This window comes from Ambystoma mexicanum, chromosome 4q (genome assembly GCF_040938575.1).
Source record: "Ambystoma mexicanum isolate Mex_15411 chromosome 4q, UKY_AmexF1_1, whole genome shotgun sequence".
Lineage (NCBI taxonomy): Eukaryota > Metazoa > Chordata > Amphibia > Caudata > Ambystomatidae > Ambystoma > Ambystoma mexicanum.
The window spans coordinates 154,219,021-154,244,778 of NC_090928.1; positions in this window are offsets into that span (position 1 = coordinate 154,219,021).

The following is a 25,758-nucleotide window of genomic DNA, read 5'->3' on the forward strand; positions in this document are numbered from 1 at the left end:
AAAGCAATCATCCCAAGTGACAAGCTCCTAGGAATCACAGCAACCATAACTGTCAGGATCGGTGGGTGGAAAGCGTGGGATTACTGGCGGCATTAATTCTACGCTTTGGATAGCGCTCTAGTCCTCATCCAATATGGTGGCCTGCACTATAACTTCCGACTCCTCCCCTGGTGCCGGTGCGTTGTATCTGTGTTTCTCTTGCTACTTCGCTCGCACTCCGGTGCTACTCCTGTGCATTTATCTTACGATTATTCCTTTGAATCCCGGACCCTCCTGGGTCCATCTAATTCGGTATCTGTGTTTTCTATTCTTTGTTGCCTTTTGTAAGTACTTCTTCCAGTTCAACCGCTACCCTGGTTTCTGTTGCTTCTGTCGCCTTTCTTTCTTCCGCCTTGCTGTACTCACGGCGCCCTGCCATTCTAACCCTGCCGCTTTATTTAACCTGCAAGCGGCAGTGTTCCTATTCTGGACGCGAACAACTCTCGCGACTTCCATTTCATTTTTCTTACTTGCTTTCGGCAACTAGCCGTTCCAGCTTATCTTAGTATTTCTTCGGTATTGGGGAATTCTTTACCACGGATTATACTTTTACATTTCCTGTCAGCTCCAGTACTTGTTCGGTTCATAATACTCTTCTGTGTGATTGAGCCATTCACATCTTGCAGTAATTGGAAACAACATTTACGTTCTTCTGCAAGACTTCAATACCAGGGTTTTTTCTGCCTTCGGGCTTTTTCCCTGGGACGAGGCTGGCCCTCCTGGGGGCCTCTCTGGGCAGTATCTCATCTCTGTCACGGTGGCCTCTGGAGGGGCCAGACCTTATTTACACGAAAGAAAAGGTCGGAAACTGAAGGAAAACCCACCCAAGGAAAAGAAGAAGGACATTAAGAAACCCGAAACTGTACATAAGGATCGTTCCTCTAAGGACTCAGGTGAGGAGAAGGGGGAGTTTGAACCTGAACCTGACAGCATACAACGCCCGATTCCCACTATGGCATCTTTGGAGCAATACCAAGAACTGTTTGCGGCTATGCAGAATTTAACTGTGGAGGTTCAAGCTCTGAGAACGGAGAATATTGCACTCCGACAACAGGTTGTTTTACGTCGGGAGGATCATGGTGACTTGCCCGCTATGCCACTCTCCTTCGGCAAGTACAACGGGGACCCTGGAGGGCTTAAGGACTTCTTGGATGCATGTAAGGTGTACTTTGCCTTCAGGACCCATGCGTATGAAACGGCCAGATCAAGAGTCGGTTTCATCATCGCAAACCTTTCCGGAAACGCATTATCCTGGGTCACACCGTTGGTTACTAATAATGACCCATCCCTAGATGATTATGACCGTTTTATGGAACTGTTCAAGGAAAGGTTTGACCGACCTGAGGTTTTCTACTCCTCTTTGGAAGCCATTCTGGATGTTTGTCAAGGCAACTCGGATCTTCAGACCTACGTTTCCCGCTTCCAGAGATTAGCAGCTAAGGCAGACTGGCCAGATTCAGCCCAACAGACCATTTTCAGACGAGGTCTTCACGACGAAATCAAGGATGAGCTGGCTAGAGTTGCCAGACCAGCATCCTTCCGAGATTTGGTAACATTGTCTCTCCAGATAGATTTCCGCCTACAGGAAAGACGACAAGAAAGAAGAGAAAGAAGACGAACCTATGGAACTCCTCACACCATGAGTCTCCCTTCCCCTTCTCCTCAAACACGAACCTCAGTCGGGGCAGAAGAACCCATGCAGATTGGAGCCACTCGAGGTCCCCTGACTCCAGACGAGCGAAGAAGACGACGGGACACAGGATTGTGTATGTACTGTGGATCTTCCAAACATTTTTTGAGAGACTGCCCGGAGGTACCCCCTCGACGGAAGGGAAACTTCAGCCCCCGCTCTGCTGCAAGGGAAGTGTCGGGGCACGTGATAAATACCCTTGCAACAACTCAAGAACCTTAGACAACACGGAAGAAAACAGTCTGATGGTGTTCAAGGTGAAACTGTGGCTGTCTGATTCGGTTCCCATTGAGGTATTAGCCATGTTGGATTGCGGAGCAGCAGGCAATTTCATGGACCTTAGATGGGCCAAAGAACACCAGGTGGCTACGAGACTCAAGTCAACTCCTATTCCTGTAGAAGGGGTGGATGGCAGGCCTTTATCATCTGGACCCATCACCTTAGAGACTTTCCCGCTGAAGATGGAGATGGGCCACCATGAAGAAATTCTGGTGTTTGATCAGATCAGAGCCGCTCATTTTCCTGTGGTTATAGGGATCCCGTGGTTAAGAAGGCATAACCCGCAGATTAACTGGACAGACAATAAGGTGAGCTTTGATTCACTGTTTTGTAAGACCAACTGTATGGACCCAACTATTACCCGAACCACCAACGCCAGTTCGGAAGAAGGAGGATCTACCCACAATTCCAGAATCATTTCTTCTATCCCTCTTCAATATCAGGCGTTTTCTGAAGTATTCCTGGATACCATACCCAAGATTCTGCCTCCTCATAGGGCAGAGGACTGTTGCATCGATTTGATACCTGAAGCAACAGTTCCCTTCGGACGCATGTATCCGTTATCGCTTCCTGAACGGAAGGCTCTTAGGGAATACTTAAATGAAAATCTACAGAATGGCCTTATCCGAGAATCAAGGTCTTCTTGTGGGGCTTCGTTATTCTTTATCCCTAAGAAGGATACAGTAGAGTTACGTCCTTGTATAGACTACCGAGGCTTGAATAAGGTTACTATTCGTGACAGGTATCCCATGCCACTCATAAGGGATATATTAGAAGCTGTACAAGGATCAGTCTATTTCACTAAACTCGACCTAAGAGGTGCCTATCACCTATTGCGGATAAGACAAGGAGACGAGTGGAAGACGGCATTCCGCACCCCATTTGGTCTATATGAATATAGGGTCATGCCATTTGGCCTGGTAAACGCTCCAGCGATTTTCCAAAGATACATGGACAAGGTGTTTTCCGATATGTTGTTCATATCAGTGGTGGTTTATCTTGATGACATCTTGATATATTCCAAGACGCTTTCTGAACACAGAAGACTGGTTGTACAGGTGCTGCAACGCCTTAAGTTCCATCAGCTGCTGATCAAACCGGAAAAATGCCAATTTGAAGCTACATCAGTATCCTATTTAGGATTCATCCTATCTAAGGAGGGTATAGAGATGGACCCTATCAAGATCAAGGCTATCAGAAGTTGGAAGGAACCTACCAATATAAAGGAGCTACAGAGTTTCCTGGGTTTAGCAAACTTTTATCGGAGATTTATACCCAATTTTTCTAATACTGTCCTTCCGCTTACCGCTCTGTTGAAGAAGGGTGCAAGATTTGTCTTTGACGAGGAACCCAGAAGAGCCTTTCTAACACTCAAGGAATGCTTTTCTAAGGCGCCTATACTTATCCAGCCAGATCCCACTAAACTATACATTTTGGAAACGGATGCTTCCGTAGGTGCTGTTGGGGCTATTCTGCTCCAGAAGTCAGAGGACGAAGTGGAACATCCTGTGGCCTATTTTTCAAAGACCCTTACAACTAGTGAGCGCAACTATTCAGTACTGGAAAGGGAACTGTTGGCAATCAAGTTAGCCTGTCAAGAGTGGCGTCATCTGTTGCAAGGGGCCGCTCACAGCTTTGATATCAGAACTGACCATCGTAATCTTAGGGTCTTACAACAAATGGAATGCACCAATGCACGCCATGCCAGGTGGGCCTATTTCTTCCTGCAATATGATTTTAACATTACCTACATTCCGGGTACAGAAAATTTAAGGGCGGATGCCCTGTCTCGTAGTCAAGGGGAAGGCTCTGGAACCTACAGGGGACACGAATTGGTCTTCCCAGGGCTTAGGATTGTTGCATCCACTCTATCCTTTCTTCAAGATTTGATACCTCAATATCAAACAGGCTCAGATCCTCCATCCTCTATCGTCCAAGGCAAGGATGGGTTATATTATCAGGGTGATGCCTTGTTCATTCCCACCAAGAAACTTCAGACTCTAGTCCTGTCTTGGTGCCACGACTCCTCTTTAACAGGACACCCAGGAGTCAGGAAGACTTATAACTTGCTACGCAGGGGTTTTTGGTGGCCTACCCTGCGGAACGATGTTTGCCGGTATGTTTCTACCTGTTCGGTTTGTGCCTGCAACAAACATCGAACGGGAAGACCGCTAGGATTACTACAGCAAGAAGCCTTACCTGAACGTCCCTGGGAACATATTTCCACTGATTTTATCGTGGATCTCCCTCCTTCGGAGGGCATGTCAGTGATCATGGTAACGGTCGATTCTTTCAGTAAGTTGGCTCACTTCTCTGCTTTCAAACAGGTTCCATCAGCCTCAGAGACCGCAGCTGTATTCCTTAGGGATATAGTCCGCTTACATGGGCTGCCTCGGACGGTGGTTTCAGACCGAGGACCTCAATTTACTTCAAAATTTTGGGCTTCTCTTTGCCAGTCACTGGGAATTCACAGGGCTCTTTCCTCAGGTTACCATCCTCAGAGTAATGGACAGACCGAGAGATTGAATGCCAGTCTGGAACAGTATCTAAGATGTTTTTGTAGTCCCCAGCAGGAGAATTGGTATCGCTTCCTCCCACAGGCAGAGTTCGCCTACAACAATGCCCTTCATACTTCCATCCAGATGAGTCCTTTTTTTTGTACCTATGGGTATAATCCCCAACATTTGCCCTGGCTCAGTACCCCTTCCACCAAGATTCCTGCCGTGGACGGGGTTCTGAAGGACTTACATGAGGTACATGAACTTGCGAAAAGAGCACACCTGGTCAGTCAACAGGCTCAAAAGAAGTGGGCAGACAAGAGTAGAAGCCCCAACCCTACGTGGCAGGTGGGACAATTGGTCTGGTTGTCTACCCGTTTCCTGCCCAGGTGGGTCCATTCTGGTAAATTTTCCCCCCGATTCCTCGGACCTTTCCCCATTGTCCAACGGATTAATCCTGTTGCATTCAAGATCAAACTCCCTGATTACCTCAAGAAGGTACATCCGGTCTTTCATGTCTCCCTACTCAAAGAATACAAGGAGGATCCTTTCCAAAGACCAGTCCACAGGGTACGGGCTCAAGTTAAATCAACACCTGAAGAATATGAGGTGGCCTATTTGGTTGATTCCCGGTACCGCCGGGGTAAGTTACAATACCTAGTGCATTGGAAGGGTTATCCGTTGGATGAGAGATCCTGGGAACCAGTGAGCCATATACATGCACCCCGATTGGTTAGGAGGTTTCACCACTTCCACCCGGGCAAACCAGGGGGACCCCCGAGGAGAAGGGGGTATACTGTCAGGATCGGTGGGTGGAAAGCGTGGGATTACTGGCGGCATTAATTCTACGCTTTGGATAGCGCTCTAGTCCTCATCCAATATGGTGGCCTGCACTATAACTTCCGACTCCTCCCCTGGTGCCGGTGCGTTGTATCTGTGTTTCTCTTGCTACTTCGCTCGCACTCCGGTGCTACTCCTGTGCATTTATCTTACGATTATTCCTTTGAATCCCGGACCCTCCTGGGTCCATCTAATTCGGTATCTGTGTTTTCTATTCTTTGTTGCCTTTTGTAAGTACTTCTTCCAGTTCAACCGCTACCCTGGTTTCTGTTGCTTCTGTCGCCTTTCTTTCTTCCGCCTTGCTGTACTCACGGCGCCCTGCCATTCTAACCCTGCCGCTTTATTTAACCTGCAAGCGGCAGTGTTCCTATTCTGGACGCGAACAACTCTCGCGACTTCCATTTCATTTTTCTTACTTGCTTTCGGCAACTAGCCGTTCCAGCTTATCTTAGTATTTCTTCGGTATTGGGGAATTCTTTACCACGGATTATACTTTTACATTTCCTGTCAGCTCCAGTACTTGTTCGGTTCATAATACTCTTCTGTGTGATTGAGCCATTCACATCTTGCAGTATTTGGAAACAACATTTACGTTCTTCTGCAAGACTTCAATACCAGGGTTTTTTCTGCCTTCGGGCTTTTTCCCTGGGACGAGGCTGGCCCTCCTGGGGGCCTCTCTGGGCAGTATCTCATCTCTGTCACGGTGGCCTCTGGAGGGGCCAGACCTTATTTACACGAAAGAAAAGGTCGGAAACTGAAGGAAAACCCACCCAAGGAAAAGAAGAAGGACATTAAGAAACCCGAAACTGTACATAAGGATCGTTCCTCTAAGGACTCAGGTGAGGAGAAGGGGGAGTTTGAACCTGAACCTGACAATAACTCAGAAGGAATTACATGAAGAAATCCAAAACCTGATGAGTCCGGAGCAATTACAAGCGTGGAGTGCACAAGGAGAACATTACATGATAAAAGATCAGTTGCCCTACTTCAGGAATCGTTTATTCTTACCAAACCAAGAACTACGAGAACAAGTCATGTCTGGTTATCATGATTCCTTGATCGAGGGCCACCCGGGAATCACTAAAACCCTAGCCAAGGTATAACAAAATTATTGGTGGCCCACGTGGCGTAAAGACATTATCCAATTCATCCTATCTTGTGGAGTGTGTGCTCAAAACAAGTCATCCAAGCAGAAACCGGCTGGGCTATTACAACCATTGGAAATCTCACCAGCACCCTGGCACAAGTTGTCCCTCGATTTTATTACTGACTTACCACCCAGTCAAGGGTTTAAGACTATTCTTGTGGTCGTGGACCTATTTACAAAAATGGCACATTTCATTCCTCTTAAGGGGTGTTACGCTCACCTGGTTCCCACGGGGGCGTCGACCGTAACTGGGCCGGTGTTACTTCCACCAGCGTGACGTGTAGCGCCGAGATGACTGACTGGACTGGCCCGCTCAGCCTAGTTTGTCTGACTCGCAAGAATATTCTTCTGCAAAGGAGAAGAGGAATTAACCACCCGTGGAATTGAGTGTCAACCCACCTTCCCCACTCCCGTTGTCTTCCCACTGATCACTCTTGATGTCCCCTCCTTAGTCTCACCTGATGGTTTGGAAGGATGAGCTCTCCATCCTGCGTCGACCGCAGGGGCGCGTTGATGACCAGTTACTTCACTGGCGTAGAGGAATTGGTGAGTTCCAGTATTGACTCTAAAGTCCAATTGTTCATAAGAGTTCAAATGTCTGCTCTTCACTCTGTCCGATTCCTTGCAAGTTGCCGATTAATCCCCTCGAAGATTTCCAAATGGCACTCGGTAAGATTCAGGTAAGTCTATTGTGTTTTTCCCCTTAGGGGCCGGGGTACGGCGATGAAGCAGAGTTGACTGTGCCGACCCGAGATGAGGTGAGACCCCTGTGGTAAATCAGGTACATTTTGTGGGGGGTAACTGGTATTGTCCTTGCTTTCTCCCCTTAGGGGCCGGGGTACGGGGATGAAGCAGAGTTGACTGCGCCGACCCGAAATGAGGTGAGTACCTCCCGTGGTAAATCAGGTAAGTCCTTGGGGGTAGCTTGTATGGCCTTAGAGAGTCCCCTTGCTCACCTTGCTGTCTTTGTCTCCTTAGGTGTCGGAGGGCGGCCGCGAGATGGAGAGAGCGTGATGGAATGCTGAAGTACCGCCAAGCAGGTGAGTTCAGCGCGGCGCCGTAGGAATGCAAAGCAATGCTTCAAAGACTTCTGTCTTTCAGTTTCGTGGCGAAATGGATCAGGATCCAGGTAAGGATTAAAGTTAAAACTCCTGTTCTAACCTTTATCCTTTTTGTATTCTTGTTTCAGAAGTTCCAGGACTGAAGCGGGCGTGGCTGAAGACTGGAGCTGCTGAAAACATGGTGATCGTTACGCTGCAGCAAGCAGAATAACGCGAAGCACATGTGGCTGTCCGGGCGTGGTTTAAATAGCCTTGGAAGAAGATCCAGGTAAGTATTCTTCCACAGCCCCACCCAAGTAACAAAATAGTCCCTTCAGTAAAATAGTCCCTCCTAAGCCTCATTTGGCTTGAGTCTTCAAGCAGCATGGTCTGCCTCAGGTGAGTATGCAGCATGGTCTGCTTCAGGTAAGTTATCAATAATGAGCCTGGCGCCCATGGGCGCCAGGAGTGACTTTATCTTTATGAGCCTGGCGCAATAGGTGCCAGGACTGTACCCAAACAGCCCCTAACTGGGGCTTTTGGGCATGCTCCAAGTGGCATGATGCCTGCTTCCGGGGCTGCTGGGCCTGGTCTGGTCTTCCGGGGGCAGGCATCATGACAAGGGGCTCCCAAATGCTTCCACTCTGGCAAAGGTATTTCTTGAAGGCATCGTACGGCTCCATGGGTTTCCTTCAGTTTTGGACTCAGACCGAGGTACTCAATTTGTATCTAACTTCTGGAGAAAATGCTGCTCTGTGACCCAGATCGACATCCGGCTATCCACCAGTCATCCACAAACGGATGGTCAAACTGAGAGGACAAATCAGACGCTCGAGCAGTATCTGCGTTGCATGTTACACCAAGCTGAAGGAAGCTGGTTCGACCTATTATGGATAGCTGAATATGCTTATAATAATTCCCTGCACACCAGCACTGGGCAGACATCCTTTTATACCATGTATGGCAGGCACCCACGTACTTCTGAGTTGGACGTTCCTACAACCCTGGAAATGCCAGCAGTCAAAACCTTGCACACGACCATTACTCAAACCTTTAAAAGGGCAGCTGAACACCTACTTCAAGCTAAGAATCACCAAAAGAAGTTTGCTGATCAACACCGAGCAAAGGCCCCCAACTACCAAGTGGGAGACAAAGTCTGGCTGGCGTCTAAACACGTGTCCATTAAAGGAACCTGAACTTTCCGTCCAAGATACCTGGGTCCATTCACCATCACCTCTGTGATAAGTCCTGTGGCAGTCAGACTAGCTCTGCCGTCAAACATGCAGATTCATCCTGTGTTCCACGTGTCTCTCCTCAAACCTGTTCAACCTGGGACCCGGGTAGCAACGCCACCGCAGCCAGTAGTAGTCCCCGGGCAGCCAGAATTCAAAGTCAAGGACATCCTGGATTCAAAGTACGTCAGATCCAAATTATACTACTTAGTAGACTGGAAGGGTATGGTCCACAAGACAGGACATGGGAGCCATGTGAGTACATCCATGCACCTCGCGTGCTTATATGATTTCATCAAAACCACCCAAACAAACCAGGACCAGACAGAAGAGCCACCTTGAGAGGGGCTTGGGGGGGGAGTGCTGTCATGATTCCTGCCCCTCATGTCCCCAGCCCTCCAAGATGTCAGGCTGGAGCCAGGCCACAATCACCAACATGGCCCTCAAGGGCCTCTCCATCCCTCTAAAGACTCACTTGGAGTCAGACTTGGTGCTTGTGGCACCAGACTCACTCACTCCCATAGGATAACATTGGGGATTGGACTTGTAGTGCATTGATGGGGACAAAATGGATGCCCCCACATATTTCGGTTCCCAGAACTGCATGTGCAGTCTAGTCTTTTGGGTGTGGTTCAGCCCAGAGACACCTGGGATACCCAGAGACTATTTAAGCCACGCCCAGGCTGAGAAACATGCTTTGTGTTTTCTGCCCCTGCAGCGTGACACTCACTGTGTTCGGATCGGTCTCCCGTAGGCCTGCATCTTTCTTCTGCGCTCAGCTCCTGCAAGTACAAGAACACCATTAGGAACAGCCTTACCTTGCGGTGCTTCTGACCATCATTCATCGCTCCTTCTGTTCTGCGGGCATCTTCAGCAGTGTCATTCCCATCCCGGCACGCCACTTCCTAAGGAAAAGGGAAAAGAAAAGGCATTATTAAGCATTCAGCAAATCTTCACTTATTTTTAAAGACTGTACGAGCTTCAAACGCTTACCTGAATCCTAGCCGCTCTGGGGAAACTCTGTCTCCGGAACTTCTCATCCATCTGCAAGAGGGAAAAGACACTCCAAGTTAGCGTGGAAACATCTAGAGGCGCCGCATACTGCGCTTACTCACCGCATTTCTTCTTCATAACCGGTATCCACACTGAAAACGTTGCGGCACCTAAAAGACACAGAAAAAGAACTCAGTTCAATACAAATACGAAAGGGTCGCATTGCGCATCACGCTCTTACTCACCTTCAGCGCTACTCATCTCAACAGCACGTCGTCATCCCCGGATGCCGGCCATCATCTAAGGAAGGAAAGGAACGAAGTTAGAGAACTGTTCAAAAGACTCATTATACTTACCTGTCAGACTTTTGCCAGTGAAGTAACCAGGCAGCAACGAGCCCGCATCAATCAACGCGCCCCTGTGCTGAAAGCAGGATGGAGAGCACACTTTCCAAGAAAACAAGGTGAGCTGTGGATCAAAGGGAAGGGTTGGACCCCGGGGAAGAAGGGGTTCAAGCACACAGAGACAATTAGCAGTTAAACTCTACCAATCCTGTGTTTCAGGTCCAGTCTCCAGTCGAGTAGACTCCAGGGAAGGGTTTGAGGTCGTAAGAGGTCAGAACAGGCTGAGTGACGTCCCTGTGGATACCAGGTGAGCGTTACAATAGGTTGCAGAATAGGAAAATGGATCGAGCCAGAACCGAAGGAAGGACCATTTTTGTGTGACCCTGCGAGACCCACACCAAAACACATGAACACTCGGAACCAATGCAAATCGGTGGGTTACGGAGTGCATTAACCAAGGCAGAAAGATAAAAAAGAAGACAACAACAACTTTGTCTATATTGTGGGAAAGCAGGTCATTTCCTCTGCGATTGCCCAGTGAAACCTTCCAAGAAAATGGTTGGGGCAACCAATAAAAACGACGACGAAGAAGAAGAAACACCGGACTCGAGGAAAATCCAATGCCCGGCAAGCGTAGGGGTCCACTTGTCGAGCGAGAAAAAGGAATACGCACAGACCTCACATCTAGTCTTTCCGGTTCTTTTGGTAAATCACAAACAGCCGTCAAAATACATGCCTTGGAGGCATACATTGACAGTGGGGCAGTAGGAAACTACATTGGCCAAGATCTGGCAACACGGATAGGCCTTCCTCTTCAACAAAAGCAGAAATCGGAAAATGTCACGGCAGTGAATGGATCTCAGTTATCATCTGGTCCGGTGACACAATGCACCGAGAAAGTCAAGCTTCTGTTGCAGGATGGACACCAAGAAGACATCATCTTTGATCTCATCGGTGCTCCTCAGTTCCAGATGATATTGGGGAGGCCCTGGCTAGAGACCCATAATCCTAAAATCGAATTGGCGAAAACGAGTTCTGGCCTTTCCTCAAGACTGCGCAGACACCTGCTACACCAAAGACGTTGTCAACCAAAGACCCAAGAAGAGTATCGTTCTGCGCCTTACTGGCACCTTACCACCTGAATATCACTGTTACCAGGATGTCTTCCAAAAAGAACATGCTAACATCTTGCCCCCGCAAAGACCCTATGTATGCCAAATAGACCTCGTACCCGGAGCCCAAATTCCCTGCAGCCGGATTTATGCCTTAACAGAGCAAGAAAACAAACACCTTAAAACTTACCTGGATCAGTATCTGTCAAATGGTTTTATCCGCCCATCAAAGTCTCCTGCCTCCTCGCCCCTCTTCTTCGTTCCTAAGAAGGGGGGGGACTTGATGACCTGTATTGATTACAGAGCGATCAACCAGATTACCGTAAAAAACCTTCTATCCTTTACCACTTATACCCGAGCTCCTGGATCAAGTGAAACACTCTCAGATTTACACCAAGTTGGATTTGCGAGGGGCCTACCACCTTGTGAGAGTAACAAAGGAGACGAATGGAAGACGGTCTTTCGCACAAAGTATTGCCTCTTCGAATACCAAGTCATGCCTTTTGGGTTCTGCAAAGCCCCTGCAGCATTTCAATTCTTTATGAATGATATACTCTGTGAGTTATTGGACATTTGCGCACTTGTCTATATAGATGACATTCTCATCTAATCCAATTCCAAGGAAGAACATGTCGGTCATGTCCGAGCAGTTTTTGAAAAGCTTTGACAACACCAATTATATGCCAAGATGGAAAAATGTTTTTTCCATGTGACCGAAGTCGAATTTCTCAGATTCATGCTCACATCGCAGGGAGTGCATATGGACACACAGAAAGTTGACGCAATCCTTCAGTGGCCCTCACCAACTTCCACGAAAGGAGTACAAAGTGTGCTCGGCTTCGCTAATTTCTACCGTTGATTCATTCCTGGGTTCTCGCACATTTTTCACCCAATCACTTAATTGCTGAGGAGAACAAGAAATTCCATTGGTCCACAGAAGCTGAAGAAGCCTTCCAGAAACTGAAACTAGCATTTACCACAGCACCGGTTCTTTGACACCCCCGTCCAGACCTACCATACGTAGTAGAAACCGACGCTTCAAACATAGCCATGGGTGCAGTGTTACATCCTGTCGAATTCTTGTCCCGCAAATTCTTTGCTCCCAAACTGAACTATGCAATAACAGATAAGGAACTACTGGCAATCAAAGCTGCATTTAAGGCATGGAGACATTATCTTCTTGGGGCACGACACACAGTCACTGTCATCACAGATCATCGTAACTTACAATATTTAAAGACTGTCAAAGAGCAATCCTCACGCCAACTTCGTTGGGTGCTCTTTTTCGCAGAATACAACTTTATTATTACCTATATACCTGGAGTGCGGAATGGAAAAGTAGACGCATTATCACGTATGAGTGAAGAAAAAGAGGCCTTTACAGCATCCGATCCTGTGGCCATCATTCCTGAAGAAAAAATTCAAACCACGATCGCATTTACCACATGTGTAGATGACTTAAAAACTAGTTTACAATCACAGATGACTCAGGTAAAACAACAGGAATGGCTTTTAAAGGGAGACCGGTACACCATCAAGAACAATTTACCATATTTCCAAGGACGGTTATATATCCAGGACAAGAAACTGCAAACTCAAATCATCACAAACTACCATGATTCATTAGTGGAAGGATACCCTGCCTGGAATAGCCAAGACACAGGCTAAAGTAAAACAAATCTATTGGTGGCCCACTTGGAGGAAAGACGTTGCCCGATTTGTTACAACCTGTGGTGTTTGTGCACAGCACAAATCTAAGAAGCAAAACCCTGCTGGTTTACTACGTCTGTTAATGGTTCCACCAGCACCTTGGCATACACTATCGATGGACTTGATCACAGATCTTCCTCCCTGCAATGGTTACAACACCATTTTAGTCATCGTAGATTTATTGTCAAAAATGGCCCATTTCATCCCTCTGAAAGGACTTCAAACTGCATCAACTCTCGCGACTGTGTTCTTGGAACAAATTGTCCAGTTACATGGATTTCCATCAATCTTGATATCGGATCGTGGGACTGAATTTGTTTCTGCCTTTTGGAGAAGGTGTTGTGCGATTGCCAAAATCGACCTCCGGTTGTCCACCCTCAAACTGATGGACAAACCGAACGAACCAATCAGACACTAGAACAATATTTAAGATGGATGCTTCAACACTCCGAAAACTCCTGGAAAGACATACTTTGGATAGCCGAGTATGCCTACAACAATTCGGTTCATACAACCACTGAACAAACCCCATTCTATACACAACATGGGAGACACCCACGGACATCAGTGTTTGATCCACCCGACACATTGGAAATGCCAGCAATAAAAACCTTACACAAATCCATCATTAAAGTTCTTGAAGAAGCAACAGAACAATTGAACAAGGCCAAAGAAAGAAAAAAAACTGTTTGCTGACCGTCACCGAAAAGAAGCTCCCAATTATCAGATTGGAGATAAAGTCTGGTTAGCATCTAGACACATACCTTTGAAAGCACCACAGGCCTTCCGCCCTAGATATCTGGGCCCTGATACTATCAAAGCGATAATCAACCCTGCCGCCATAAAATTGGAGTTTCCATCGTACATGAAAATCCGTCCGGTATTCCATCTTTCGCTCCTTAAACCCATGAAACCAAATACACGGATTGATTCTCCACCAGAGCCCGAACTACTAAATGGGGAACCCGAATACGAAGTTAAGTCTATCTTTGATTCCAAGGTGGTTCGATCCAAACTGTATTACCTAATAGACTGGAAAGGATCCAGACCCCAAGACCGAACCTGGGAACCCAGCAAATATGTTCATGCCCCTCGATTGGTCAGACAATTCCATCGTAATAACCCCACCAAGCCAGGGCTGGGAGGAGGATCACCCTTGAGAGGGGACTTGAGGGGGAGTGCTGTCATGGCCACTTGCCCAGGATCACAAGAGTGTTACCATCAGGTGGAGGGAGCAGGGGGCATCATGGGGCATGCACGTCCCTTTGGGACATTTATGCAAAGGGGGCCTGGTTGGACACAGTCCTGGCGCCATTTTTGGGTGTCACGCTCATGGAAGGATTTAAACAGGACATTTCCATTATGAGCAGAAGTGCTTAGAATGAACAGGAACTCTTTTATTATGAGCAAGAATACTCTCAAGAAATCTCATTTGTGTAACTAGTCCGGGTGTGTTCTCCATCTTCATCTGCATCTGCACAAGCAACTTTTAGGAGTGTCAGGGTGTGGCATGCAGAACTTTGCTAAGGGCCGTGGCCTTTAGTGCTCAGCTATAAAAGCCAGCCCGACCCCAAGGCTTTGCATTATTCTGCACCTCTGTGCAGCGTAACCCTCACCGTCACGTCACCTGGGACTCATCTTACCTGGAACTATCCTGCCATCTTCATCCGTGCTTGTCACTGTAGAATTCCGCTCTAACCTGTACGCTTCCTCCTGGCACTGCGGCTCACCTGCAAACATCTTGGAGTGCAGACATCTTCCTCCTGGCACCGGGGCTCACCTGCAAACATCTCGCAGTGCAGACATCTTTCTCCCGGAACCGCGGCTCACTTGCAAACATCTCGGAAAGCAGATATCTTCCTGGCGCTGCTGCTCACCTGCAAACATCTTGGAGCACAGGCATCTTCTTCCTGACAACCCGGCTCACCGGCAAACACCCCGGAATGCAGACAGCATCATCTAGGCACCGCGACACGACGCACTCCATCCGAACTCGCATCACCTGCAAAGAAAAGGCAAAAGACAAGGTTAGACACTTAACAGACATTACGTTAAGGGCTCGCTGCCATTAAAACCTTGCGCCTTTCCTAAAGCCATCACTCACCTGCTGCTGGACATTGTGGTCGCATCCATCTTCCACTCAGCTGCGTTCCGCGCCTCCACAGCTGTTGTTAGGACGCATTTCCACCTATTTAGGAGAAAACAGAGAGAAATGTTATTCAGTGCAAAACAACCGCATTGAGAGCAATAACATCAAGACATTGAGAGGGAAAAGACAAAGACATTGAAAGAAAGCAGAACGAGGGAAAAAGACAAAGACATTGAAAGAAAGCAGAAAAGACAAAAGACATTGAAAGAAAGCAGAAAGAGGAACTTAGTGGCAGCCGGACTGGACTAATACTCAGGAATCAGTGAAAGAACTAGATTCCACCAACAAGCACCCCTGCCAGAAGTAGCAGGACAGAGAGCTCATCATTCACATTAACCAGGTGAGCCTTATGGGCCGATACATGCCCTCAGAAATAGCACCTTGGGTCGAAGGGTTTGGGAGATACCACAGTCACCTACCAGCGCATTCACGTTTTCCCATATCCCACAGGAGCAGTGCCACCAATTGTCCCTGCCCATTGCTGATCCGCAGTCGACGAAACCAGATGTGGGAGGTCTAACACCAGGGAGGGCTGCAACCGTGCCCCAATGCCTCCACAAAGACCAGGTGTGAAGAAGACCGGAGGGGGGTGTCTGTACTTCTGCTCTCTATATGGTAGAGGAGAGGCACAGAAGATCCCAGCAAAGATTCTCTATTACGGTAGCAATGGTCGAGCAATCAAGGCCTAGCTTCTCAGGAGGTGATGCAGGCTGGTTCTTAAGTACAGTGTAGTCCCCAAGCCCCCACAAAGGAATGTCCACACATTGTATCGGTTAGAACACAGTCTTTATATAATCAATATTCCAGGTTATGTACACTTATCATAATAACTCACTTTGTACTCAGGAAAATCAACAATGGCAAATATATACAATTCTAAAGTGGTACCACCCTTTGTATTAGATCTCATTAAAGTGCATGAACAGTACTGTAACAATGTCACACAGATCAATAGAGTGAAACCAGCAATAGAGAGAGGAGAGAAAATAAGATGGTTGAGCAATAGGCAGAATACTGGCCCCTACCACTAGACACAGTTCTGTGTGGAGATCCCCCCACCTGGGCAACCTGTAAAATAAAGATATAGCACAAGCCAAGTCCATATATTGTTCTGCAAGTCTTATTCCCTCCTATAATGTTTTTACCCCCCCCAATGTACCTGGTGGAGTCGAGTTCTTCGAAGAGGCGTCGACAGATCCTTCTTGAGCGACCCCCTTTCAAGCGGGAGTCACGGATCGTCGAGAAACGTCGAGAAACTCGGCATTCGGCGACGGGGAATCGACGGCCCTTCTTGAATGCCTTCCCTTTCAAGCGGGAGGCACGGGGCGTCGAACGTCCGTCGACAAACAGGGTAGAGCGGCGTCGATGAGGTGGCAGCTTCGTCCGAGCGGTGCTCGTCGGCGTCGGAGCGTCGGCGTCCTGCAAGGCAGAGGCGTGCGGAGCACCTCCGTGACAATATTTCTGGACCGCAAAGATTGTGGAGACGGAGGCCCATCAAGGGCGTCGAGTCGTTTGAGTCTTGGTGATCTTCGGGTGGCGGGAAACCCACCGGCAGGTTTCTCCTCAGCGCGTTGGTCGTCCTCGACTTTCTCCGGTAGGATAAAGCGGTCGACGGTGCGGACGAGGGAGTCCTTCGATTCGAATGTTCTTAGGCAAAGGAGCGGACGGCTCCGGTCGTCAGCGGCACGGCGTCAAGTGGTTCCCACGGCTGGGCAACACAACTTCGACGGGCCTCCAGCGGTTACACAAACCTGCGGACCCTGGTCGACGACAATGGACCTCGACGGCGGCGATGTCCGGGTGCTTCACTTCGATCTCCTCGGCGGTCCCGTCTCGGGTCGACAGTCTTTTGAGGGTCTGTCTTCCAGGGCATTTCGGCGAAGATGGAGCGGTGCTCGATGGTCCCTCGGAGCAAGGGAAGAGGGCGCCTTACCAGGTCCTCTCTCGGGTCAGCCTTCGACGATTTCGGCAGCCTTCGGATCGGTCGAAGCAAATGCCACAGCAAGTCTTCTTCCAGCTGGACGTCGAGGATCAGCAGTTCCAGTTACTCTTAGAGTGGAGACTCAGCTCCAGGATGCTTCTGAACGTTCCTGAACGTTCCTGAACACTTATCAGTGGTGAGAGGTCCCCAGATATACTATTCTGCCTCCCATCCACACTGCTGGCACACACTCAGCAGCCAATCATACAGAAGGGCATTCATGCAGTCAGTCAGCCAATTAGGCACACAGTGCATTCAGACCACACTCCTCCCTTTCAGACACTCACAACAAGGAATGTGGATTGGGACAAGTACCCAGCCATTCAACACTACACACTGCATTCAGGCCAGTTTCGGGCAGGGCTGTCTCAGTCTTTGTCTCTCATGCCAGAAACCAGACAACCACAACAAGGAGTGTATATTGGTCACACACTCCATTCACCCAGGTCCCACCCACAGGAGGTACCCACAACATACAGTCACTGGGAAGGCTCCAGTCAGTCTAGCTGGGCCTTCACAACAACACCATATATGGAACTTCCACCCAACAGCCAGTCAGGGGGAAGGGACAGAGTCAGGGCTTCCCAGGACTTTGGGAAAACAAGATAACAGGCAATAGAAAGCAAGAGGCCACAGGGGCCATCTTGTTTTCTATCAGGAATCAACTGATCCCAATGGCAGGGTCTGGGTATCCCAAAATGGAGGACACCCAGAGCACCTGTTAAATTCAGCATGGAGCTGCCACCAGCCCATACCCTGCTCTGGGGCCAACCACAGGTGCCCAAAAACATACACTAGGGGCACAGGGTTGTACCCCTACCCATGGGTGCCATAAGGGTATCCCATGGGTCTGTTCACCAAACCAAAAGAGAGAGCTGCACTGCCAGGAATCCCACATGGACTCCTGGGCAGAAAACATGACAGAACACACGATAAAAAGCAGTAAAGGACAAGGATTCAGAGGCCCTGTCCCTCTGATGCATTTCCAGCATCACACCAGGTGAGCAAAACAATGGGTGGAATAGATGGACGGATGGAAGACATGAATGGATGGATGGAAGAGAAGAATGGATGCGATGATGGATAGAAGGATAGACTGGATGGATAGGATGGACGAAATGGACGGAATGGATAAAATGGGAGAATGGGAATATATGGATGAAGGGAATGGATAAGATTGATGGATTGATTGAATAGATGAACGGAATGGATAAAATTGAAGAATCGGATTAAATGAATGGAGGAAATGGATAAGATTAATGTATTGACGGAATATATGGACAAAATTGATGGAATCATTCGAAAGGATGGAATGCATGTGGAATAATTAGATGGAACAGAGGTCATGGATGCATGCAGAATTAATAGAATGCATAAATGTGAAATTGATGAACGCAACGGACTGAATGGAAGAGATAGAAATGATCGAGGTGATAGAAGGCATAGATGGATTTATCAAACGGGAGGAATCAGTGGATGAAGAAATCGAACAAACAGATGGATGCATTGAATGAATTGATAAACTGAATTAATAAATGAAGAAAGCGAAGAAATTGACTAATGCATCCATGCAATGGATAGCTGCTGGAATAAACTGCTGAAGACATAAAGAAATGGATAGATGCAGCGATGGAATGGATGGATGGATGAAGTGGACAGAACGGATGGAATGAATGAAATCTCCCCAACCCTATCCCGTGTGCCCCCACGCATGTGTCTCTGTGTACCCTATTCCCCATGCCGTTGTTGTACATCCCTATGTCCCACCCTATCGCTGTAATCCAACCCCACTCTGTGTGTCCTTATGTCGCTGGGCTCCATGCCCCTGATCCATGTGATGTTGCTATGTATCCCAATGTATCGCCCTATGCTCTCATCATCATATGTGCCCATGTGTCACTGTTGTACCCCTCTTTCTTATCCCCCACGCTGTTATATATCCATATGCCCCCTCCTATCACTTCCTACCAACCCAATTTCATTGTGTATCCTGATGCGTTCCCTTCCATCCCGTTCTCATGCCTGGTCTCGAGCGTTTTTAAGTGAAGCACCACTCTTATCACATCACTATGCCTACTTTCTTCTATAGACCATCACTCAACTAGTACACAGCTATACCCCAGATTAATTCGGCCTAGCTGTTACATTCAAACACTACCCTACGAACACCTCATCACCTTATAAAATGCAGCTTTCCATTGACATTCCGGCCTAGTGGCTCACATAAGCGTCCTTCAGGCCTAACCCAGCCAAACCCTGTCCGGATGTCCACCCACCAGACTGCAAACACATACAACTAATATCCTCTACACCTCACCTAACGCTAGAATGCAGCTAACATCCAACAAATACACCGGCTGCACACATAACTGGTGCACTCACGCACCCTATGACATCATCTATCTCTACTGACCTGAACTGCGGTTCCCGAGGGCGTTAAACCAACTAGCGCTTTGAGGTCATACCAATGATATATAGAGTGCTACATAAATGCCAAGTACACATAACATAACAGTTTAAGATGTCTGACCAAAGATCCTTGTCTCGCTTTAACACCACACTTGCAAGCCCATCAGGTCCAGGTGCTCTGGATTTTTTCAGATTCCTGATAGTGCATTTTATGGTCTCCCTGTCAAACCAGAAGGGCAATTCCCTAGGTTTTAGTCTTTTGGTGTCGGATACAGTCACAGGCTCTGCTGTATACCTTTAATATGGGCAATCCAGCTCTCCCCACTAATAAGGTTGATTTGCTGTTGAGCATATCTCCATCTATGGTTATTTAGGTACTTCCTGATTTTCCCTGAGTCCCTATTGGCCAATACAGGGGCCATAGTTTGCCAATGCATGTTTTTCTCAGATTGTTGCTAACCTTTTACCCAATTTGTGTAGGCATTTTTTATCTTTTTTACTGCCTTCACCATATCAACCTTGTCCAAGCCCATTGAGCTCATGTAACGTATCTCCCTCCTCATTTCACGCTTTGCAGGTGGAATAGCACTATCATACATTTTTTGGTGGATTTTTCCGTCCTTCAATTGATACCACCCAGTCTCTAAAACAATGCTGGCACACCGCCATTTAAAACATGCTATTTGCTCATCTAGAGACATACAATTCACTGATTCTGTCATGACCCACAAAACGCGCCCCTTCTGGACTTCCTGATCCTTATCGCGGCGGGGCTTGCATTCATTGTTTCTCCCAACATGGCTGTATCACGTGACACGCCTCGCACCAGCCTTCACGGCGGACGTAGTACATCCCATAAATATGCTACGCCCCTGCGATCCCGCGCGTCTCAACGCTATCAACAGGTAGTGACTAGATGTGTACTTCAAAGCTTGGCGAACCCTTCTGTTATCCAAGTTCCTTGACCCTTATTTCCACTCCTTCCACCCTTTCCTTTCCACCCTGTTCCTGCAATCCATGTATCCTTGCGACCGCTTCTTCCTTCCTGGACGTCCTGAACCCGCGAGTATCCTGGAATGCTGAACGCACGCTGGAGTCGGAAGAGACTCGTGACGGCCTGTCCGCCCGCAAGAAGAATCTTCCCGCGGATCCCTGCAAGAAGCGATCTCAGGTGAGACGGGGGGAGATTCACAACAGTTTGAGACGCCAAACAACCGATATTGAAACCGATATGGAAAAGGCCGTCCAGGATCTCATGCATGGCATGCAAGAACTAACAACCAAGGTGCAGAACTTAAAAGCGGAGAATGCCGCATTAAAGCAACTTGTTTTGTCTCGCGATTCCGCTACAAAAGAGAGTGTGTTACTGGGTGGTGTCGTAGACAAGTATGATGGGTCTGCAAAATCCCTTCCTGGATTCCTGGACTCCTCTTTGGTGCATTTTACCTTTAAACCCTATTATTTTTCAACTTCCAGGGCAAAGGTGGGCTTTATAATCTCGCACCTCGCATTGACTTGGGCTACTTCCTTAGTCAATTCTGGAGATGCCCTCCTAGATGATTATGACAGATTCATACAGGCTCTGAAAACCATGTTCGACCGCCCAGAGCAAGTTTATAGTGCCCAGGAACGCCTACTTGACTTTCGGCAAGGATCCCAGGACATGCTAACGTATGTCACAAGATTCAAACAATTGGCCAAGGAAGCAGATTGGTCCTCAGAAGCAAGTTTCACTCTCTTCCGTAGGGGCCTAAACGAGGATATAACAAATGATTCAGCCAGAGTGGCTCGTGCTAGCTCATTCCAGGCTCTTATGGATTTAGCCATGCAGATACATTTTTGTATCCAGGAAAGAAAGGCAGAGAGAAAAAAAGACCAAGATGCCCTTCCAGAAAAGTTCTCTTGAGACTTCAGTAAAAACTGATCCTGTTCCAACCCCTGACACTGACCCGGAACCCATGCAAATAGGAGCCTTCCATGGACCCATTTCCCCACAAGAAAGGAGAAGGATCCACACATGCTTTGTCATGTATTGTGCATCGGATAAACACCTGGTTAGAGAATGTCCTCTAGCCCCTCCACGGCGTTCGGGAAACACCAGCTCCCGATCCTAGATGGAGCGAGGTGTCGGGAGAGAGATGTTTGCTCCACATCTATTCCATCCTTGAACTCTCCTGGACAGAACAACCTAGTAGTTCTACAAGCCTTCTTATCGTTATCAAAGAAGGAGACCTACCCCATCCTGGCCTTGGTGGATTGTGGGGCTATGGGAGTATTCATTGATCAAGTTTGGGTCTTTAAGCACCACATTCCATATGAAGCCCGGGGTGTAATGCAACCTGTGGAGGCAATTGATGGAAGACCCCTCAGTTCAGGACCCATATCCTTGCAGACCAAGGAAATACAACTTTCAATAAACCATCACCAGGAATTGATCAAGTTTGATATTATCAAATCAGCCCACTACCCCATGGTACGAGGCATGCCCTGGTTGCAGAAACACAATCCATACATCAATTGGACAGCAGGATCCTTGTTTCTTGGTTCAGAGTATTGTCTGTCTCATTGTTTATCCCCAGATCCCTCCTCGATATCGTCTGAAAGTAATCCAGCAGATCAACAAGAGGCACTCGTGGTTTCCAATATCATTCAGGTCCCAAAGGCCTACCAAAGTTATGCTGATGTGTTTTCAACTGCCATAGTTCAGGCTCTACCCCCTCACAGACCTGAAGACTGTGCCATAGACACAGAGCCTTCAGCAGTGATTCCCTTTGGGAGGATGTTTATCCTATCCAAACCTGAAAAAAAGGCCCTCTGAGAATACTTGGATACCAACCTTGAAAATGGCACCATATGACCATCGAAATCCCCATCTGGAGCCTCGCTGTTCTTTGTTCCCAAGAAGGACACCAAGGAACTTAGGCCTTGCCTTGCTTATCGTGGATTAAATCAATGCACCCTCAAGGACCGCTACCCCTTACCCTTGATCTCGGATATCCTGGAAGCGGTGAGAGCTGCTGTAATCTTCATGAAACTGGATCTCAGGGGTGCCTATCATCTGATTCGTATCAAGGAAGGAGACAAATGGAAAACAGCCTTTAGAACACCTTTTGGACACTTCGAATATCTGGTCATGCCCTTTGGACTTGCTAATGCCCCTGCAGTCTTTCAACGATTCATGGATAGGGTGTTCTCTGACATGCTGTTTCTCTTTGTCATCGTCTACCTGGACAATATCTTGATTTACTCCAAGGATCTTTTAAAGCACGAAGAGCATGTAAAGGCAGTCTTACAGCAACTACGTGAACACAGACTCCTAGCCAAACGTGAGAAATGCCTGTTTCACGTTACTTCAGTTCATTATCTAGGATTTGTCCTCAGTCCAGAAGGAATTGGTATGGATCATTCGAAGGTAAAGGCCATACTATCTTGGCCGGCTCCCACTTCGTGAAACAAGTTCAATCCTTCCTGGGGCTTGCCAATTTCTATCGAAAGTTCATACCCACCTTTTCTGAGATTGTTCAACTGATCATCGCCCTCTTGAAGAAAGACACTCCCTTTCTCTGGTCTGCACCTCAAGACAAGGCATTCAAACGCCTAAAGACAGAGTTTACTCAAGCCCCCATCCTAGCCCAACCCGACATTAATCGGCCATTCCTAGTGGAGACGGATGCCTCTAACTACGACATAGGAGAAGTCTTGAAGCAAGAATTTGAGGACAAGTTGGTACACCCCATTGCTTACCTTTCACGAACCCTGACTCCCAATGAGACACATCATCCCGTCTTGGAAAAGGAACTGTTAGCCATCCGCCAAGCCTTCAAAGAATGGCGACATCTACTCCTGGGAGCTAGACATCCGGTCCAGGTCCGCACGGACCATCGAAACCTTCAAGTTCTACAATCCTTGGAGTGTAGGAACAGTCGTCAGGCCCGTTGGGCCTTGTTCTTTGCTCAGTACCAGTTCCACATCAGTCATGTTCCTAGATCACAGAACATAATTGCTGACGCCTTATCTCGACGTCCTGATTATGAAACTATTGAAGATCGGGCCTATCCCAAGATGTTTCCCCACACGATTTTTGTAGCTCAAGCAGTCAGTCTTTTGGAAGAAGTCCGGATGCAAACCCAATCCTCTGAGCTCTGGAAGGATATTTCAAGGAAGAATCCATGGAATATGAGAACCAAGGATGGATATTTGTTCAAAGATAACGCTCTAGTCATTCCCACACAGAAACTACAACAAAGGATAATAAACCTCTGCCACGATACCCTCTACTCCGGACATCGTGGCATCACCAACACTCTCTGTCTTATACAAAGACAATTTTGGTGGCCTAGAATGAAGACTGACGAGCCTGCTCTATCTGCAGTCAAAACAAACACGATAACAAGAGACCGGCGGGTCTCCTACTGCAGCCTACACTACCGACAAGGCCATGGGGATTCATCGCTACAGACTTCATTGTGGAATTACCACCTTCCAGGGAATACGCAACTATCATGGTCACCATTGACTTGTTCAATCATATGGCTCATTTTAAACCCCTGTACAAACTACCATCCTCATCAGAACTCGCTGGAATGTTCCTGGAGCACATTTTCCGCCTTCATGGACTTCCTTCCAAGATCATATCTGTAACGCTCACCTGATTCCCGTAGAGGCGCCGGTCTTGACTGGGCGTATACCGTATCTTCAAAGGTGATGTGTAACACACGGCTGGCTCTTTGGGCTGGACCTCTGTGCACTGTATGTCTGGCTCGAAGGGTAAGATGTCTTAGGTAAGTGAATGCCGTGCTCTCCATCTGCCTCGAGGCAGGGTGCTGTAACCAGTTTCTTCACTGGATAAGGGGAGCAGGCCTCTTGACTTCAGAGGACTGCTGTCCGTCGTTTACTGCACGAACGGTAAGTTTCGAGTAATTCTAATGTCTTTAAAGTCTTTAGTAATGATGTCTCTTGTTTTGCAGGGTTCCGGCGATGGCGGATGGCGGGCTGAAGTGAGTTGAAGATGGAGCCCGTGTGATGAATAGAAGCGCCTGGAAGCACGTAAGTAAGCGCTTGTTGCCTGCTTCACGATGCGCTCTAACTGTCTTTTTATTTTGCAGGTACAAGTTCGGGGCGGCTGCAGGGTGCCGGAATACCCACTGGGTTAGATGTGGAAAGGAGTAATGGCACGTGAGTATTAAAGTTCCCCAATGTCTTTAAACGCACCTTGTTTTGTCTTTCAGATGCGGGATGCAGCGCCGAAGGCCTCCGGAGCGTGCGAAGAGTTGGTAAGCTTTTGTCTTTCAGATGCCGGAATGCAGTGTGAAGACCTCCGGAGCGCACGAAGAGTAGGTAAGCCTTTGTCTTTCAGATGCCGGAATGCAGCGCGAGGCGTTGGTGACAGCCGATGGACCAGGTAAGTGAAGAGCTGTCACTGAAGACCGTAATGCTAACCTGTTCTTTCTTGTCTTTATAGGTGTTGCTGAAGACTGGATTCAGAATGGTAAGCCTTTTTCCTTAGGCCCAGGATCAGATGCAGAAGACACGATGAGCGTTCTGCTGCTGAGGATGCAGAATAACGCAAAGCAAGATTCATCCATCGGGTGTGGTTTAAATAGCCTCCTGTAGTGCTTAGGTATCTCCTTCCACAGCCACGCCTAGGTAAGAAAAGAGTTCCTGCTTTCCAGAAGAGTTCCAGTGTTCTGAATCTAGGGAGTGGTGGCTCCTGCCCCACCCAACAGGAAAAGTAGTTCCAAACAGAAGAGGATCAGAGACTCAACTGGCAGGCAAGTAAGCAGCATGGTCTGCTGCAGGTAAGTCCACCCAAGCATTATGAGCCCGGCGCTTCCAGCGCTGGGACTGGGCATATTTATGAGCCTGGTGCCACTGGCGCCAGGACTGGGTCCAAAAGGTCCCAATTGGGACTGGTTGGCACTCGGAACCTGGGTTATGGATCTGCTTCCAAGGGAGTTGGGAAAACCCTGACCTTTTGGAAGCAGAGATCATGACAGTACCCCCCCTCAAGGCCCCTCCCGAACCGGGCTTCTCCGGGGGTCTTGGCTTGTCAGGAAATGTTCGGTGAAATCTTTTGATTAGGCGAGGAGCGTGGACATATTCAGCAGGTTCCCAGGATCTCTCTTGGGGGCCGTAGCCTTTCCAGTCAATTAGGTAGAATAGTTTAGATTTGGAGATCTTGGAGTCCAGAATGCTTTTGACTTCAAACTCGAGTTCTCCATCAACTAGGATAGGTTTTGGAGATTTGGTTAGTCGGGTTTGAGGTTGCACGGGTTTTAATAGAGAGACGTGGAAG